Raw genomic sequence first — 19399 nt, 5'->3', positions numbered from 1 at the left:
GTGATCAAATGATGAGAATCAATAGACAAAATTTATTCTAGAATAACTAGTGTTGAAAAACTTGTAAATGGTGATCAAGCAATGAAAATAGTATAGATCAATTGATAGAATTTGTTCTAAAATAATTATTATTGAAAAGCCTATGAATGGTGGTAAAGTGATGAAAATAATAGAGATCAGTTGATGAAACTCGTAAAATATGAGATGGTGTGATCTTGAGAATGATATTACCACAATTTCATGACATTTATCTGCATTACATGTATTATGTTTGCTTCGTCATTTAAACAATACATATACATGATTTGGTGAATATTTAAAGTTTTGTTTGGATATGCATCAGCCAGCAAACATTGAAATCATGATTTAGGGTATGACATCTACATTATTGTGTGAATCTAGATTGTTGCACTTGCATTCTTAATCATGAAATATAAAATTTTGAGTCACCTAAAAAAGAAATTGTGAATTTTTTTATAAGATTCTTGATTTCTTAAATGAAAATCTTTAAGAAATCTTCAAATGAAAATCATTGAGTCTTAAATAAGAATCTTTAAAAAATCCTCAAATGAGAATATTTGAGTGTCAAATAAGAATCTTTGAGGTGTGAAACTCAAAATTTGTTGAATATGAATCTTCGAATTCAAATCATAATTTTTGAATTTTAAATGAGGATCTTTGAATTTTAAATGAGAATCTTTGAATCTTAAATGAGAATCTTTGAGTGTTAAATGAGAATCTTTGAATTTCAAATGAGAAACTTTGAGGTGTGAAATTCAAAATTTATCGAATGTGTATCTTCGATTCAAATGAGAATCTTTGAATTTCAAATGCGAATCTTTGAATTTCAAATAAGAATCTTTGAGGTGTGAAACCAAAATTTGTCGAATGTGAATCTTCGAATTCAAATGAGAATTTTTGAATTTCAAATGAGAATATTTAAGGTGTGAAACCAAAAAATTGTCAAATGTGAATCTTTGAATTCAAATGAGAATTTTTTAATTTCAAATGAGAATCTTTGAGGTGTGAAACCCAAAATTTATCGAATGTGAATCTTCAAATTCAAATGAGAATCTTTAAGATGTGAAACCCTAAAGTTTGTTAAGATGTGAATCTTTGAACTAGAATGAGAAGCTTTGAACTTTTCGATGTGAATCTCCAAGTTCAAATGAAAAAGCTTAAACTTTTGGATGTGAATCTCCAAAATTCAAATGAGAATATTTAAATGTTGGATACGAGTCTTACAATTTGCAAATGTGAATCTTGAGATCTTGCAAATTTGAATCCTTATGAAACTAAATTTTGAGAATCAAATTTCAGTGAGCTTTTGCAAAGCTGAGAGGATTTTGTGAATTTGAACCTTTGATTTTCGAACTGAAATTGTGAATCTTTGAGTACCCATTACAAATTTTATCAAATCTAATCTACAATTCCTCTGGACATGATTGTCGAGAAGCAATTTATTTTTTCAAAAGTTATGAGCCTCTGATTAAATGAGCCTTGTTTATTTTAAAATCGTTGAACCTCTGATTAGAGGAGCTTTGTTTATTTTTCCAAAGTCGTTAAGCCTCTATTTAAATAAGCTTTGTTTATTTTTTCAAAGTCGTTGAGCCTCTATTTAGAGAAACTTTATTTACTTGTTCAAAAATAAAATAAAAAGGATGAAGATGTTGGGGTGATCGTATGTAGGGTATCTACATCTTTACACAATTTCTGTTGCATAGAAAATGTGCAAAAATGGGCAGCTATAGACACCTTAATTGGTCTAGACCCAAACCCATTGGGCTTGGTCCAATAGGATTTGGGCCTAAGCCTATTAGGCCCGATTCAATAGGGTAAAGTAGTTAGGCTTAGGTGTTTGTTATTTTATTCTTATTTATTATTTTTATTTTTATTTTTATTTTATTTTAGGATATTAGTAAAAAAAAAAAAAGAAAAAGATAAAATTTTACCATGTGAATGCATGCTGGTAGTTTTTTTTAAGGGATTGAATTTGTTTAAGGAAAATCTGAAGTTTCTGATAATATCAAAATCTTGCTAAATGTTGAGTTAACTAGGGATTCTTCTAAATTTTCCTATAAAATTGGTACAAAGATTATAAAAAGATTACATGAGGCAAAGAGATCACACAAAACAGAGATACGAGAGGGAAAAAAAAAATAAAATAGATAGATTAGAAACACACAGAGAGAGAAAATTAGAAGCAGAAAAGAGAACAGATAGATCAGAAACACAGCAAGTAGAGGAAAAAAATTTGGAGTTTGTTAAATAGAAAAAAAAATTTTAAAAATTTTTTGAAAATTTTTTTGAAAAATTTTCAGATTTCGACAAAATTTTTCGGCGAACTCATTGAATTTTTCAATAAGTTTTTTGGCACTAGTTGAATTTTTCGGTAGGTTTCTCATAATTCGACCCAAATTCTAGGGCTGGTTGATTTTTCGATGACATTCCAGTGAACCAACCTAGATTTCGACAACGTTTTCTAGAATCCAATGAAGATTCAACGATGTTCATCTGGGTAGAGAGAGAGGGAGAGGAAAAAAGAGGGAAGAGAGAGAGGGAAAAGAAGAATTATGTTGAAAAAGGCTGAGAATTAACCTTATATACCCATTAAAAACGATGTCGTTTTGGCCTTACTAATCTCAGAGGATCCACACGTTTTCAAGTGGGCAACCTAACCCGTAATGCGACCCCAACCAATAACCCGCGTCCCTGCCTGGGCTCCAGTCAAGCCACAAACCGAGCTGCCAAGCCGCACCTCTGAGTCGGTTTGTGTGCCTCAAGTCGAGTCGTTTCAGCCGCTGAGCTGAGTCGCGTCAAAGTTTTGTTTTCATTTATTTATTTATTTATTATTATTATTTTTGCTTATTAACTAAATTATAATTATTTGCTATTCCTTATTTTTTAAATTTTAATTTTAATTTATTTATTCCTTATTTGTCAATGATTTTCCTAAAATAACATTTCCAAAAATATATATATATATATATATTTTTGAAGAAAAATTGAAAGTATCAATTTTCCTTAGAAATAAATTTTCTAAAAAATATTTTTGAAGAAAAGTTGAAAGTATCAATTTTTCTTGAAAATAAAATTAAAAAAAATATATTTTGAGGAAAATTTGAAAGTATCAATTTTCCTTAAAAATAAAAATTTTCAAAAGCATTTTGAAGAAAAGTGGCAAGTGTCAATTTTTCTTGAAAATAAAAATTTCTAAAAATACTTTAAGAAAAAGTTGAAAGTATCAATTTTCCTTGTATAAAAGCATGAGTTTTTTTCTTATAAAACAAAAAAAAAAATTTATATCAAAAGTCAAATTCATTTTGGAAAATTTTAAATGTTAAATAATCCGATGATGAAGCTTATGGAAGTGAAACAATAGTTTTCTTATAAACTCTTGAGGTGAGGGAATTTTCTTAATTTTTTTACCAAAAGTATTGGAGTCAATTAAGAATAATTTTTAATAATTAATTACTTGATAAATTTTTAAAGCTTATTAGATAACACGAAATTGAGCTGGTACCATCATATGATGGGTGTTGTAAGAGTGCTATAACTTTTCTCACATATAACCGTACTCCCAAGCCTAGTCTTGGTTTTGCAGACATTGAATTTACCTTATAAAGATACCTAAGTCGAACTTAGGATTACTCTTTAAAAGGGACAGATTAGATTAGGTGGCCAATCACACATAAATAAAAAAGATTAGTGATGACTCCTCAAGTCAATGTCTAGTGATAGGTCCACGGATCTAGACGTTATGACAATATTAACTTGATTAAACTCTTATTTGCTTAGATCATTGATTGGCATTGTACTCAATTTTAATATGCTAAGAAAAATGCCATCATAAGTTAATTTCTACGATGAGTTATAGCTTCTTAGATGTTTTGTATAACATAGTAAATGCATAAATTGTTAGTTACTTTAATTTATCATATCTGGGATATACATTTGCTATATAATGTTTTATTATAGCTAAAAAGGTTAGCTTTCCCTCAAAAAAGTTTTAAACCTGTTATAATATTTATTTTATTTTATTAGTTCAATTCCTTTCTTGATAATCTTCCCTAAATTTTGTTGATTTACTTTTAAGAGAGAATAAAAATTTTATAATTTTTCTCATTTTATTTCCCTTGTTTTGAATTATATATGAACTAATTTTGAGAATTATTTCAAAGAATGACAATAAAAATGTTCTAATTTTTATTATTATCATTATTATTATTTTATTAATACCAAAACTATTCTTTTAAAAGAAGTGAAAATCAGTGGTAGTTTTTCTGCATATGTTTTATGGTAGTAAGAACTCATAAATGCCCTAAAGTTATTGATTGGGAGATATCATATGTGATGGGGTCAATGGGAGTTAATAGGCTATTAATTAAGACATGTTTTAGATATAAAAGGTTCGTAACTCAATTAATTCCAAATTTATTGAAAATGATCTCATGTTAAAACATTGAGAACTTTGTGTTTATGAACATGTGAATATGAAAATTTTTTTATAATATGTTAATAATTTGTAGGTGGTTTATTAAAGTGGTATCATGAAAGTCCAAGAACAATAGTAGTTATCACATCTGGCATGAGGATAGATAATACATAATTTTGTTATGACTCCATTTATTGAAGTGTCTTTTATTATTATTCAAAGTTTGATTGAAGCATGTTTATGATTTGCTAGATCAGTCAGAGTCATTGTGATTTTTGTAAAATGATGACATATTTTCTCTATATGAGGATTATGGTATTACTAATCTTATAATATGGATATCTATAGGTATGGAAAATAAAACTTGTCAAAGTTTTGGGTTTAGTATGGCAATGATGCATTATAAATTTACTTTTAAGACCTTTATTGTTTTGGATTTCTTTACTTTGTTAAATGCATTGCATATGATTACTAATTGCCTATAAGATATAGTTTGAAAAGAATAAGTTCATGATGTTCCATCAAGTTAAGTTGACATAATTGTTTTATATATATATATATATATCATAGTTGTTATTTGTATATATGTTTATTATTGTATGTGCACATCTTATATTAACATGTCATATTATAAAATTTTAAGATTTGGCGTCTATCTTAAGTACGATTTCAATGTCATTTGGGTACGTCTCATAAATGATACCAGCAAGTAACCTTGAGGATAAAGATGAGACATATAAGCACATTTGGATACCATAAAGATTTCTTAGCAAGTTTAGAGAAATTGGCAAGAGGACTAACAATGAAAATAACACATTAAGATCACATTTATGTGTTATTTTCTTACTACATAGCTACACCGAGATCCATTATCGATAAAGTCTCTAGTACTTGTAATGTATTGGTCTTGTTTTGATAAGTAGTGTAATGGCTGTCGTGATTTAGTATTAGATAGTTTTATTGGATAGGATTATTAAGATGTTGTCTCAAATGGCTAAATTGTTTTTAAAGCTATGGCTACATCAAAGTAAAGTTAATCAGTCTAGAATCTTGTTGTCTAAATAATGTTTTCTTAAATTCAAACAACCTAATTAATATTGCTCCAGTAAAAGAATATTAAAATTTTTCATAAGTGGATTACTTTTAATTGGTGATTTTAATGTTTAATAAAATAGGCTAATAAATTTAATCTTAATACAAAACAAGCATGAGAGCCCATATAATTTAATGTGATCACATAATTATGGATTTGCACATCTTATTGGGTTAGTATAGTTTGACAGTTGTGTAAACCTTTAACCTAATAAATCTTTGATGGGGAGGTTTCTAGGGTTTTAATATAAACTGGCTAAGGTCTTCTTTCACTTTTAAATAACAATATCTACTTATTAAGAACCACTAGTAAGAAAAAAGTAGAGAGTAAAACCTAGTCTCTTCAGCAAATTGCAATTCCTTCTGCTTAATGATTATGTCTACCCAAACAAGTACGCAATGAAATTAAATTTGATGTTTTAATATTCACGTATGATTCTTGGGATTTAAAATTATGCTTATAGTTTCCACTCTCAATATAATGGGCTAATTGTACTAGAAAAAATACTAAATGATTCATCATTGATCTTGGATGAACATAATTTCCAATGCCTTTCAGCTCAGATTCAACCAGATCGATGGATTAAAATACAGATTCCAAGAAATGGTAAAGGAAAGACTACTATCACTTATATCCTAGGAAGCTAAGACTCAAGCCAAACGAACAATTTCGCGTCGCAAATCTGCAACAGCAGGAGAATGAAATTATAATTAGGTTCCAAGATACAAGAAACACATATGCTACCGAAGAGTAGGAATGTGCAATTTCACATACATTGTTCATAGATTTCTTTGACTAGCTGTAGCATTGAATCGATATCTTTTGCCATTTTTTAGACTCTTTCCGCCTCCTTAGCTGGTTCAGCAGCTAAAAACGATTTATTTTCTGCTTCCGCAATTTTATAGGCGGCTGTAATTGCTGATTCTGCTATTGTTTCACCAGAAATCACAGCACCAGAATTCTGCTGTAACCTAATATCTTTTTGTTTAGGGGTAAGTTTTTTCGTTCCCATCATGATATCTTTTCTGATCTTATAGCAATTTTGTATATGCATTGGATGGTTTTGACACGAGTGAGAAAATGCCATCCAGACATGGAAACTTTAAGAACATCCATCAGAAAATCACAGTTTCCATTAAAACATTCTATAATGTAATACAACATCAAAACTCTTGCATATAATCACTACTTATCGTGTCTCCTAAGCTCGAGGATGTTAGCAAATCATCCCCAGGATTCATTAGCAAGGGGAACAATAGAAGAATAAATCTGCCTTTTCGGGCGATTTAAAAGTTTAGATCATCCATTGGAAGCAATTTGTCATCATGTTTAGCTAATCCAGATATTATTAAAAAAAAGGTGAAACCATCAATCATTAAGTAATGTAAGTTGCTCAATTGTAGCGTGATAATTACCTTTTCCAGTATGCCTTGAGAAACAAGTCTTCTTAGCCTTGAACTTAGAACCGCCTAAAATTTGTTGGAAGCTCGTGTCATTGCCGCAGCACGCAAACCAAGACAGTTAATATCCATGTTTCAAAACATGCATAATGATGGCTGGTTCTAACAAACACACACACAAACACACAGGAGACAAACAGCACCCCCAGATAAAACACATCCAGTTTCACAATTTTAAAGAAAGAAGGATGGGATGTGCTTGCAAAAGTGAAGTATTACACTGTTTTTATACTCGAAGATAAAAATTCATCTTTACAATGCGGCTATCATATAAGAGGGAGAAATACCTAAAGAGTAAGGAAGGATTCAATTAAAGGTCTAGTTGAAATGGCACTTGACAAAATTCTGTTGTCGACCATTTTCTTCAGAGATCCCCATCCAGATGATAGGTTTCAACACTGGAGCATTGATAAAAATGTTTCTAACATTTCTAATTACAACTTGATATTAGTTGCAAGCTACAGAATAGTCAACTCCAGAAAAACACCTAAAATTATTGAATCTTATCTTCTATTCTAAAAAAACGAGGCATACGTACTTGTTGCCATTCAGCATCTTAGGATTAGGGTTATGCAGTGAAATCATCCACTGAATTGTTGGGTACCTGTGGATATGAAATTCAGGGACCACTGAGCGTTGACAAGGAAATTTAATAGTTGTAACCCTACTCGATACTTTGGTGCACAATAATGGTTGCTTGCTACTTGCTAGGATTTAGTTATTGCAACTTAGAAACTATCTCTTCTGATCTTTTACATATTTACCAAAGCTACTACAACACTAGAAAACAAAACTCTCTGCATCTTGAGAAATAAATGAAATAGAATATACTAATCATCTAAAATGGCGAGCCAGTCAACTTGCAAGTTAAGGGAAAGCAGCATCAATTTTGGAAAACCCTAAAAATTATGTAAAATAAAAAAAACAACTTAAACTTGCGAATACTTGACATCATCAAACTTAATTATCTAAGACTTTCGATGACAAAAAATAAACCTTTTTTATCAACCAAAAAAGGAAGTAGGAATGTAAAGCAAACCAGAATATAAAACCTCCATTCATGGCATGAGGTGTTTCAAATTTCTAATTGACCATGTAAAACCAAATTAAAACAAAATCCTTTCGACCTGCAAACAGCTTTTGAGAATTGGGATTCCTCTGCCCTCTGGCCTCTTCTTTGTCCCACTTCTAACATCATATTTACGAGAAGTTTAGTCATCAACACATGTCTTTTAAATACAGAATAGATATACCAACCTAATAGCATTCTTCCCATCTAAGACGATGTTTGAAGGATCACCCACTACAGTATCAGTAGTTACATTGTGAGCGCAAGAAGCAGGTGGAGCAGAATTGGAAGTGTTGAGAGGTGAAGCAACGATGGCTTTTATCTTGGGTGCTCTTGATTTGTCTCTGGAGCCTTGAGCAGAATTACAAACACTCAAATTCCGCCATTTATCCTGCGAATGAGAACAAAAATGAGAAAACCATATAGGTTGACAACAAAAGACCAGGCTTTGAATAAAAATTTAAAAAATCAAAATATGCCAGAGCTCCCTATACTTTAAAAAATTTTGGAATTCAGTCCCTCTATTATAATTCATATAAATTTAGTCATTATATTATATATTTTGATTTGATAATTTTAATCCAATTATTAATTTCATCAATTTTTTGCCTTAAAAAAATTGACATAGCCGTTTACTTTGCTGACGTTACGTTAACTTATTGACGTAAAAATTTGATTTAATGAAATTGGTTGTAAAATTATGCAAATGATTTTTGTATTTATACGAAAATTGAAATTTAGTCTCTATAATTATACGAAATTTAAAATTTAATCTATGTACTCATGAAATTTGAAATTTAGTTCATCCAATATTAAAAACATTTTAAATTTTTAGAAATTTTTTAGTTTTTTAAAATAATAAATTTAAAAAATTGTCACAATATTCTCTTATAATATTCTATCATAATAATGAAAAATTTATTACAATATTTTGTCATAATTTTCATATATTTTCACTGAATCTATCACAATTTTTTGTCACCCACGTAAAATACTATTACTAATTCTGTTACTATTTCATGTTACATTCCGTCATAAAATATAAATTTGTTACTAAATTTGTTATACTTTTTTTGTCACAATTGTAGTATATTATAGTCATATGAAAAACTTTTTATACCAATCTATTAAAATTCTATAACAAATTTGTTAATATATAATACAAATCTGTCACTATTTAATTTTAATAAACTATTATTTTTTATTAATTTATTAAATAAATTATAATTATAATTATATCTCATATATGTAAAATTATCCATCAAACAATGTTTTTATTCCTTTAAATTAAACCATATTTAAATTATTTCTTATAATCAAATCTAGGTTAAAGATTCTAAATAAATTAAAGTAATTTATTAAACTTAATGTGTTTTGATTTTAAAATTAATCGTATTATTTAATTTAACATAATTATTTAGATAAGGGTTTTTTTTTTTTTTGTGAAGATCCAAAAAATTGAAAGCTCTTATTATGATATATGATATTAATGTTTCAGTTTATCAAATAAATCAATTCCTCCTTTTGCTTTATCAAGATTTAAAGTTCGTCATTAAGTTAAATAAGAACTCATCTCTCATAAGAATTTATATTTAAATCTTTTATTTTGTTTAGTTGGATAGAATGGTCATTTCATTAATGGCCTATTTTGGATTCATTACAAATGTAATTTTATTTAGTAGTTTGGTTCATATAAATTTCGTTATATGATATATTTAAATTAATTAGAATAATATTAACTTTGATATATTAATTTAAATTATTAATATTATAATTGATTAATATAAAATGATAATAGTATTATTATTAATATGATATTATTAATAATTAATTATATAAAATAAAAACTAATACATTTCAAAAAAATATTTTTATGTTAAAGGAACTAAAATATTTTAAAGTTTAATATTTTAAAAATTAAAAAAATATATATTAGAAGAACTAAATTTCAAATTTCATGAGAGTACAAAAACTAAATTTCAAATTTTATATAAATACACTGACTAAATTTTAAATTTCATAAGAGTACAAAGAACATTTATATAATTTAACAATTGATTTTATCTATTTAAATTATTACGTCAGTAAATCAACATCACATCGCAAAATCAACATCATGTTAACAAAATCAATAGCTACATAAATATTTTTAATGATAAAAAATTGATGGAATTAATGATTATAAATTAAAATAGTATAGAGACTTAATTTGTATGAATTATAATAAAGAGATTAAATTTCAAATTTTCGTATAAGAACCTCTTACATGTTTTGACCAAATTAAAATTCGTTGAAAGCAAGCATCAATCTTATGAAAATGGATGAAAGCATTGGACAAACATTTTGTCTTTCATTTTCAGTTGTAACAGGCATTTTCAGCTTTTGCCACAATTACCTAAATTGAATTTTCTTCGTAAGGACCCTGTAACCTTATATCCTCTAGGACTGCAACAAACCCACTGCAAATCACCATACGCAGTAGCCTTTGCATGAAATTAGGGTTGACTGTTTAGTAGTTTAAACACGTGCATTGTAAAAATATTCCAAATTTCTTTCAATTTAATCTGCCATCAATACAATTATAGTCAAACTCACAACTAGGGTTTCTTAATATAAATAGCATCCTAATTAGAACAATGTATAGAAGAAAACAATTGTACTAATCACAAAATAATCATTATAGCCGAACGAGAACCACAACAAATAACATTTAAGGGAGAATGAAAACTATACTGAAATCCAATAATCAACTAAATAAGCAAAAGAAAAGGAAAAGCCTTGCGGTCAATATTGGTTGAATTTTACCTAAACTTGTGATTTGAAGGTTGAGTAGATGTTGTTGGTTGAATTTAGAGTGGATTTAGGGTGTAAAACTTAAATTAGGGTGTAACATAGAGAACAAATGAAAGAGGGAAAGAGAGAAAGAATAGGGAAAGGGTACGAATGAAACCTAAAATATTGAAATGGGGTGTAATGAGTAAAAATGTAAATTTTTATTTATAATTTTAGATGTGTTTGGTGGTTGGGTGTATAAAGAAAATAGAGGGTGTATATAGAACTCCAAATTTTTTCCAAATTTTAAATTTGTTAAATATCATCTATATAAAAAAAATGTAAATTCTAAAAATATTAAAAGTGACCGATCTAAATATCTTTATAAATTTTTAAATTAACAAATTTATTCTTAAATATATATCTTTTATTAATTAACTTAAATTAAATTAAATAAACTAAAATTAAAAATAGAGTTTATGTAAAATTAAATTACTTAAAATTTTTAAATTTTAATTTAAAAAAATGTTAAAAGTGAATGACTACAATATTTTTAGTAAATATTTTATAAATTTTAATTTAAATGAATTTTTTTATTATTAGACTTTTTTATAATTAAACTAAAAAAGTACTAAAAGTGATTGATTAAAATTACCTTCATAAAATTTTAATTTAAAAATTTTAAAAGTTATTGATTAAAATACCATTAGTTATTTTTTTATAAATTTTAATTTAAATAGTTTTTTTTTATTATTAGACTTTTTTTTTTTACAATTAGAATGATTTTTCATATCAAATAAAAATGTAAATAGAACGATATTAAAACTTGTGTGCATATAAATAGAACAATTACATGAAGTTTGTTTCTTTAGTTGTTGTAAAAATAATTGTATATGTAGTTTATGTTGATGAATAAATTTATTAAAAATAATCATAATTAAGTCATTAAATCATTTTTTTTTATTTTTGGTCTTTCACTTTTTTGTTTTAATAGATTTGTTAATTATATATATGATAATGATTTTATTATTTATATGTTTTAAGAATTGATAATTTAATTTGATTATTGATAAAATAATTAAATCTTTTTAATCCCTTAAAATGATTTTTTAACATATCATTTTTACAATTTAATCTAACCTCTATAATTAATTTCTCTTTTGTCTTTTTTCTTCTAAAATTCTATAATTGTTATTCCCATAAACAAAAACTAATATTAAATCAAATGCAAAACAATTATACACCTTTCATTAACAATTAGCAGTATGTGATTCATTAAACACTTTAATTGGATTTTTCACCTATAGAATTAAATGATTCAAGAGGTGATGGAGTAATCAATAGCTTAGTATTAGGTCCCATTGAATTATCATAAAATTTGTTCACTTTGATTAAAACAATAATTGATTTAATTTTCTTTTAACTTTTATCTTAATGTGCATATATATAATTAATCTATATATCAATATTATTTAATTTTTTTTCAATTGTATTAGATTGTTTGCTTATTTTGATAATCTAGGTGACTAAACGATTTAATGTGAATTATTCTAAGTAAAGAATTATGAAGTGAAATAAAATTAATTGTTTTTGGCTAATTCTTTTAAGGTATGATAAAATTCATTGTAACTGTCTTCTTGAATGTATTTATGTCAAAGTTACATTTATTCATGAAAATTTATATTGTTAATACTGAAAATGAAATCATTGTAAATTGTATAGGTATTTCACAACAAGTTTGTTATTTTGAGGATTAAAATTTTCTTAAGAAAACATGATAAGTATCAAGGTTAGGAATTTATTTTATTTCACTTTAAGATTTAAAATTATGCATTTTAATATTTTTATATAATAAAAATTTATGTATAATAAAACTTTTCAAATAAAAAAATTAAGTTTTCAATTGGTAGGACAAATAATAATATTCAATTGATGAAAGTACCAATGAAAGATTATTCTAAGTAGAAAAATAAGATAAAAGATTGACTAATTATGCATAGCTCTATATCTATACATTAAAAAAAATTTAGTGCTACATGATGTTTCAATAAAAAAAATACAAATATATTGATTTTAAATTTTTTTAGGATTAATATGAAACTCATTTATTAAAAAAAAAATTGTATACTCCTTCATTTTCGCCTTTATATCAATCAAAAAATGTTTACTACTGTATCAAAATTTTTAATGTTGCCATATTAGATAATATTTGTTTAAAAAATTTGAAATTCATCAAATTAATTGTCACTATTACATTTAATATAAAAATATTAATATAAATTATAATTTAACTTCAAAGTGATATACGGGATTAATTAAAAAATTTTATTTTATAAATCTTTATTTAATTGTGTATTTAGTATTTCAATTATTTTGAATTTGACATTTTATAATTTTGAGTTAGAGTTTAGACTAATGATCATTGACCAATTAAATTGAGTCAAGTTTTATAATCTATTTCTATTCATAATTTACTCAATTATTCACTTATGCATTTAAGCAAATTTGACTATATAATTGATACATGTTTCTCTTTATTTAAAAAAATTGTATTCAAATCATTTTAAATCCAAATAACAAAAAAGTATATTCAATTACTTATAATTACAATTTCACTTTAGAAATAATTTTAAAATTAATTAATTCAACCACAAAGAAAATACAAATAAGACATTGAAGACGGAGGAAAAAATTTAAATAAGAAAATTTTAAATTATTACAAAAGATAAATAAGAAATATTAAATTTTGATTGGTTTACTATTTTAATTTAAATTTTAGTTATATTCAATCATTTCAAATTTTATATAACTATTAAATTGTTGACTTTTTAAAAACAATTAAAATCAAATCAAATTAGTTCATTTTTATTATTTTGTGTATTGAATTATTTTTACTTAAATTAAAATTAAAAATGGCTAAAAAAATTTATTTATACTCAATTTGAGTTCTGAATTGTTTCAAGTTTGAATTGATTAATTAGTATTATTTTAACTATACTTTTATGACATCAGTAATAAGCTTTAAAGTAAAATGAGAATACAACACAATAAAAATTTAAGTATAAAACTGATTGAGATACTCATGATAATTCCAAAACAAAATCCTTATACCCAAGTCTTATAAAAATTAAATGATATATCTTCTTTTGAGGATTTTGAAAGTCTTATTGTAGAGACGTTGATTTAGATCAATGAGCTTATGATCATTTATTTGTTTAGCAATAGAAATTTTTTATAGAAAATGCGAAGACAATTATTATGAATTTAATATTTTTTAAAATTGTTGTCTATTTAATTTTTATAAACTTTATTTATTAAATTTATTCTTATTACTTTTATCATATATATAATAAAATTTGTATCCAAAGTTATATACTCAAATATAAAAACATAGGGTAAAGTTTATTATGTTCATTAATGACAGAATACTTCATAATTTTTAATCTTTTATATGTAATTGTATTTTGTTAATATGGATGAAAATACAAACACTAATAATTCAATCAAATTATTAATAAAGTTTATCTTTATACATACTAGTATACCATAAACTAAAAAATTTGAAGAATAGCTTAAAAATATTAAATTAATAAGTATTGTATATATTTATTTAATTTAGTTTTGATACTTGTATTAGTATAAATGGATATGATTTTAACATATTGTATTAGTATAAATGGTTATGATTTTAACATATTATTATCTGTTAAACTATGAATAGTAAATTAATATAATTTACTCAAGCTTTTCTATTTATTTACACTTAAACTTTTTATTATTTTCATTTTCTACCATACAAATTACATCATCTTGCATACATTGTGGTCACTTTATTTTTGGATATACACAAATTAATAATAATATAGTAGCAGATATTAATAATTTATTAATTAATAAGTAAAAATTTAAATGTAATTGGTATAATTTAATAGTAATTATCGATGACTTAGTAATAAATTAATAATAACTTAATAGTAAATATTTGATAATTTTAGTAGTTAATAATTGATAACTTTTTGAAAAAATTACTAATAATATAATAAATGCATAATATTTTAATGGTAAAACAATTATAATATAGTTGTAAATGCATAACAACATAATACTAAATTAAAGATAACTTAACAAAAAAATAAGTAGTAACTTAGTCGTTAATTATTGATAACTTAGTATTAAATCAATGATAACTTTATAATAAATTATTGATAATTTATTGGTAAATCATTTTCAACTTAATAGTAATTAATTGATAGTAGTAAATCATAAATAACTTATTAGTAAATCAATGATAATTTAGTAGTTAATCATTGAAAATTTAAAAGTAAATTAGTATTATTTAGTAATAAATTATTGATAATTTAATAGTTAATCAGTGATAGCTTAATAGTAAATTATGCATAATTTAATATAAATCAGTAATAATTTGGTAATGAATTTTAGATAATTTAGCGATAAATCAGTCATAATTTCATAGTAAATAATAAAAAATTAAATAGTAAATCAATAATAATATAGTAGAAATATATAAAAATATAATAGTAAATCATTAATAATTTAATAGTAAATTAATAAATTAGTAGTAAATCACCAATAACTAATAGTAAATTACTAATAACTTAATTGTAAATCAAGGATAATTTAATAATAAATTATTTAATCATTGATAATTTTTTAATAAATCATCCATAAATTAGTAGTAAATCAATTATAAATTTATAATAAATCATCAATAACTTAATAGTAAATCAACAACAATTTAATAGAAATCATTCATAATTTAATGGTAAATTATTCATAATTTAATGACAAATTATTCATAAATTAATAATAAATCATTGATAATTTCATACTAAATTATTGATAACTTAATAGTAAATCACTAATAACTTAATTGTCAATTATTGATAACTTTTTATACTCGAAGTTGTCAGAAATTAAGTCATGGTTATTAGCAGAAACGAAGTCAAAACTTTTATTTTGGGATTAGGATAAACTTACTATGAACCTATTCAATAAAAAAATTAGTAAAAAATTTTAAATTTGAATAAAACAATAATGTTAATATATTAAAGAAAATTATCTCATATATTATTAGTGAACTTTTTAAATTTCATGTTTTATAGTTGTAAATGCACAATAACATATTAGTAAATTAATGATAGGTTAATAAAAAACAAATGATAACAATAGTTAATCATGGATAACTTAATAATAAATCACTAATAATTTAATAGGAAATTAGTGATAACTTAATAATAAACCACTTTCAATTTAATAGTAATTAATTGATAAACTCCATAGTAAATTATGAATAACTTATAAGTAGTAAATTAATGATAATTTTAGAAGTTAATCATTAGAAACTTAAAAGCAAATTAATATAATTTAGTAGTAAACTAGTAGTAAATCATTGATAACTTAATAACAAATCAGGGATAATTTAATATAAATTAGTGATAACTTGGTAATGTATCATAGTTAATTTAGTAATAAATTTGTGATGTTTTTGTAGTAAATAATAAAAAATTAAGTAGTAAATCAATGATAACATAGAAGTAAATGCATAGTAAATTATTGATAATTTAGATGTAAATTATTGATAATTTAGTAGTAAATTAGTAATAACTTAATTGCAAATCATTACTAATTTATTTATAAATTAGTGATAATTTTGTAGTAAATTAGTTAATTAGTAATACTTTATTGTAAATTATCAATAAATTAATAATAAATCAGTTGTAACTTTATAATAAATCATCAATAACTTAGTAGTAAATCAACAATAATTTATTAATAAATCATTTATAACTTAATAGTAAATTATGCATAAATTAGTAGTACTTCAATGCTAATTTAGCAATATATCATGTATAGCTTAATAGTAAATCAAAGATAAAATAATACGAAATCAATGATAACTTAATTTTCAATCATTGATAAATTTTTTGTACTTGAAATTGTTAGAAATTAAATCTTGGTTATTAGCCAAAAACGGAGCTACAAACTTCATCTTGGGAAGCTATAATAAATTTACTATAAACATATTTAATAAAAAGATTTAGTGAAAATTTTTTAAATTTGAATGAAATAATAATGTTATTATATAAAAAAATTATCTTATATTAGAACTAAACTCTTGCTTTCTTGTGGAGAATCCATTGTTATATATATGATGGTACAAATTTTATAAATAATTACCAAAACTATATCATAAGTTACTAAAAGATTACAAAAATTACATTGAAAAGTTACCAAAATTATATCATAAGTTCCCCAATTAATATAGAATATTACCAAAATTGTATTGAAGGTTAACAAAATTTTATTAAAGGTTATTGAAATCAATATTATATCAAAAGTTATCAAAATTTACTTATAATATAAAAAATACAAATTAAATTGTTAATATTTATTATTATTTTCAAAAGTATACAAACAATTATCAAAATTTACCTATATTATACAAAAATCAAAATCACATTATTAGTATTTATAATTGTTATTATCACAGCATCAAAAAAATTATTTATTGAAATCAATTTTTAAAGATAGGACTTACAAATGCATTACATACGTGCCGAAAGCTAGTTATATATTAAAAATACTTACATTAATCATTGGGATTAAGTATTGATTCATCATGAATCAAATTTTTATATTACAAATACTACTATCTACTACTAGTACTTTCTTTTTATAAGGAAATTAAATATGTATTTTGTATTTAACCAATTGATACAATTATTTTTTTTTTATTTTTCTACGTTGATCTATTTAAAAAGATATGATTTTCAATCACTAGTGACATAAATTGAGTGCTTTATATGGTTTGGAGCTAAATAATTAAAACATATAAATATAGATATATATATATATATAACATATAAATATATGGGTGTTTCATACTCAACTCTTATGTTACTTTTTTCTAGTTGTACGCTAAAGTTATGTAGATAAAATTTTATCAGAAATTTAGACAATATGAATGTGTATTATGTGACATAATTTTATTGATAATATAACATAATTTTTTTAAAATTACGTCATGAAGATTGTCTAGTTTCATGCAGGTTGTTTGGTTCCTGAGGTATTTTACATTTGAGACTGGCCATATGGACCAATTTTAAAATTGTTGCGCCAGGTTTGAATCAGAGCCACCAATTGTTCACACATGGTATCCACTGTGCTCTAATGTCTTGTTATATATATTGGTTGGAAACAGGGTGGCGATCGAGGAGCAATCGCTTTTGACTCCTATGTGTTCCACGGAACCAGGTCGTTTGATTCAAATCCCCGATCGAGCCATTGAACTACTCACTATATATGGGAGTATGCGAGGGTTTGCCACTGCCAGGCAATATATTTTATACTGAGGTAGAGATAAAAAGCAAATCCCATGTCTTTAAATTGAAGAAAACATTACCAGATACTTTCCTTTTATATATATTTTTCTATAAAAGCTTTTTTTTAGTTTTTTTTTTATATTGATTCAATTCAAATCATATCACTTAATCAAATTATTAAAAAAATTAATTATTATTATACATAACTAAAATAAATATTCATTATTTAATTATCACATTGTATATAATAAATGATTAACTTTTTTTAATAATATGATTACGTTACATGATTTGAATAAAAATAATATATATTCACATAATAACGGTTTGATATAATCTTTTTTAACATCTTTTATTCTGTATCAATCTTAATTTAGAGCTAGCTGAAGTGGTATATATCATACTTAAAATTCTTCTTTTAAAACGAACTGAATTAAAACTTAACTATTTTATATTAAATAATCATTGTTCATGCTATCCGTTTCTATTTATTATATTATAAATAATGTTCAATATAACTAATTTTTTTTGTTTGACGTAATAATAATTTATTAATATTTTATTCATAAATTAATTATTTTTTTGGACTTATCTAATATAATTACATATAAAAATATAAACATTTTGGACAAAAAGTGATAAAAAAATTCAATATTATTAATTCCTATCATTTTAAAATATTAATATGAATACAATATTATTCTCATTGCTAAAAAAAAAACAACTAATTCAATTAAACCCAAAAAAAAAAAAAAAAGTTGCACAAAACATAGAGAGAGGTGTTGCTTAAATCGATTGGAACCTACCTCATCAAGGCACCCCATGCCATTTTATAGGCACCGCAACAGTTTCCACCCTTTTACTAACATTCCCTGCCTCTTTGACAGAATTCTACAATGTTCAATTTGGTCTGATTACGATTTCTCAAATCCAGCAATGGAGGAGCGTATTATAATTCGCTTCTAAATCGCTTCTTCTCTGTCTAGAAATTTTCGTCTCTACCAATTCGATCAAGTTCAAAAAACCCAGTAAACAGCCTCTCTTTTTTTCTTTTCCAAAATATAAGTGTTGTTGCCATGGAAGGTCAGCCTAATAAATCAAGAAAAGCCAAGTCATCCAAATGTTCGATGGATAAACTCGATGATTCTCTTTTGGAAGAGATTTTTCACCGAATCCCATGCATCAAATCCCTTGTTCATTGCACATCTGTTTCCCACCATTGGTTCA

General features: G+C 24.5%; 1 pseudogene; it reads right to left on the bottom strand.

Moving 5' to 3' along the window:
* Nucleotides 1-6236: 6236 nt before the first annotated feature.
* Nucleotides 6237-19392, bottom strand: LOC111280573 (telomere repeat-binding factor 4-like; annotated as a pseudogene).
* Nucleotides 19393-19399: the final 7 nt, after the last annotated feature.

Source organism: Durio zibethinus, chromosome 28, assembly GCF_047325235.1.
Source record: "Durio zibethinus cultivar Kanyao isolate XHJ-2024 chromosome 28, ASM4732523v1, whole genome shotgun sequence".
Classification (NCBI taxonomy): Eukaryota; Viridiplantae; Streptophyta; class Magnoliopsida; order Malvales; family Malvaceae; genus Durio; species Durio zibethinus.
Note: the sequence above shows the minus strand (reverse complement) of the source record. Positions and strands in the feature narration are given on the sequence as shown.